General features: G+C 29.2%; 1 long non-coding RNA gene across 1 annotated transcript; it reads right to left on the bottom strand.

Annotated features, from left to right (window-relative positions):
- Positions 1–594: 594 nt before the first annotated feature.
- Positions 595–1722, bottom strand: LOC104809138. The gene is made up of 2 exons (XR_771086.1): positions 1134–1722; positions 595–948 (listed from the first exon to the last, which is right to left on the bottom strand). It is a non-coding gene; the product is annotated as an uncharacterized LOC104809138 (long non-coding RNA).
- Between the last annotated feature and the right edge of the window lie 807 nt (positions 1723–2529).

The raw sequence follows: 2529 nt of genomic DNA, 5'->3' as shown, positions 1-2529 counted from the left end.
ACCCGTTTTACTATGAACTCTGAATTTCATTACCAAAACCCGTAAGATCACGAACAAACTCTATTCATTTTAAATTTATTAAAAATTTCTAATAAATATATACACATAAATAATAATAATAATAATAATAATAATAATAATAATAATAATAATATAGTTCTATTGAAAATTCTCTCCATAATTTTATTACAATTTTCAATATTATTAAATATTATAATTATTGTTTATTTTAATAATAGTTAATTTTTTATATCTATCATAAAATCTATTTTATTGATTAAATTGAGTTTTTTATTCTTTTCTTATAGATAATAATGTGTCAAGTGATATGTTACATGAATTATATAGATAGTAAAAAATGTTAGTTAATTTGATATAATAATGAAATAAAAATAATAAAAGGTGTTAGTCAATTCAATATAATTATGAAATAATTTTATATTATATATATTTAGAATTAGATGGACTTTCAAAAAATTTTCATAAACCTTTAACATCTTGAATTCTTGTTTATTTGCCAAAATCTTGTATAGATTGTTTTTTGTACCCGTTTTACTATGAACTCTGAATTTCATTACCAAAACCTCCGTATGATGGACACAAAGAGAAACCAAAGCAGAAGGTGCCACAATTACAACGCCCAAAATATCAACATAGTCAATGACTCCCACCAAAACGTTGTTCTCCTCCTCCTCAGTGATCCATACATGTGTGCCTATTTACGAAAGCATCTAAACCATGACCGCTGCTAAAGAACTCGAGGTTTTGCATGTTAATGGCGAGCTTCTTCCCCTGTACATGCTCCTCCTTGAATTCAAAAACTTTGACCTCTACGGTTAAACCCGATGCTCCTACCGCTGAATTTCCTCATCCTCATTGTGGACCCACCTCCTCGTTTGGTCGCGTCATTGTTTTCTCCGATTGATGAGTCTTGGAAATAGTCGTTGACTGATTTGGATGGAAGAAAACCCAATAATTTTAACAAAAGAAAAGAGGACACATTGATCGAGGAAAAAAAAGAATATGAATAAAAGTCATAGCTATGTATTTTCTTGTCAACTTTCAGGTGATCGTCTGAAATTTATTCTTAATCCTGTCGGAATTTTTACACATACATAAATTTTCACACATACATGTGTTTCTGTTCCTTCTGCGTCTACTGCCTTTTTTTCTTCTTCCTCCTCCTCTTCCATAGCTGTCGTTGGCTTCGCCGTGGATCGCCGAGCTGCACAGATGTAACTCCAGAACCTACGTAAGAGGAGCTGGAATGCATTTATTAAATGCGGTAAAAGGGTTAACGCATAAAGAAATTGCTTATAAACTTTGATTAGTTGTGAAAATAATTGAAATTACTTCCGATGAATTTGACCTTGGACCATGAAATTGGTCTCTTGATAAAAAACATGCAGAAGAATCCAGAAATATATCTTTTTTTTTCAAATGATGAGAGCAAATATGTAAACAATCAGCCAAATTGAATCAATTTCCGCTCCTCTTTTTCCTTCATCTCACAATTCATAATTACTCAAAAGGGCAATACAAAAGTGACTGCACTTGGCGCTTCGGATACTGCTACCGCTACAAATCCGCAAAGACCCAGACATCGGAATAAGTCGGCCGCGGATTTTGTTGGACGAATTCTGTAAGCGCAGGATATATATTCTCAAACATTGTATATGTGTCACCTCTCACCTTGCCCTCGGTTATCACAATCTTACCCGAGAAGACTATGAGAAGCACAATCTTTGGTTGCTTCATTCAATAAATAAGACCCAGAAAGAGTTCCGGTACATATTCTTTCACCAAACAAATATCAGTTACATATTAGTTAAATGCGGTCTTCAATGTATTAACGAATAAGACTTTTCAAATTCTTGACCGGTTTTTGTTTTATTCTCGTGTTTTAAGAAATTTTTAGTACGTGGCTTTTAAGACATCAATGTTATAACTATTTAATATTTCTAGATGAATATTAGCGTTACAATTAGCTTTACAAGTTATTAGGGAGCTAATAATCGACGCTTGAAATTACATGACCCTTAATTAATTATTAAATATCGCAAATATTATTATCACTATATGCATTGTGCGTTTTTTTCCTGTTCTTTATATTATTTTTAATAATTAATTATTTTATTAATTATTAATAGAGTATTTATTATTTAATGAAGTATATATATATTATTAGTTTCTATTATAATATAAAATTATTTTCATATAAATTAGAATTATTTAAAAAATGAACCAATAATATATGTAAACATTAGTGAATCAAAGAGAATTGAAAGAACTTAAAACAGAAAAATATTTTTTATTAGTTTTTATTTTAAAAAACTTATTTTACTCTAATCTATATATAAATATTTTAAATGTAAAAAAAATTAAAAAAAGACTATCACATAAATGATGATGTGGAAGATGATTATGATGAGTGAAGGATGATGTGTCCTCACCACAATCCTTTAAACACAATTATTAATATATATATATAGATTTTCTATATGTTTTTTTAATCTTTTCTCTCTTTTT

Source organism: Tarenaya hassleriana, unplaced genomic scaffold (genome assembly GCF_000463585.1).
Source record: "Tarenaya hassleriana unplaced genomic scaffold, ASM46358v1 Cleome152, whole genome shotgun sequence".
Classification (NCBI taxonomy): domain Eukaryota; kingdom Viridiplantae; phylum Streptophyta; class Magnoliopsida; order Brassicales; family Cleomaceae; genus Tarenaya; species Tarenaya hassleriana.
Note: the sequence above shows the minus strand (reverse complement) of the source record. Positions and strands in the feature narration are given on the sequence as shown.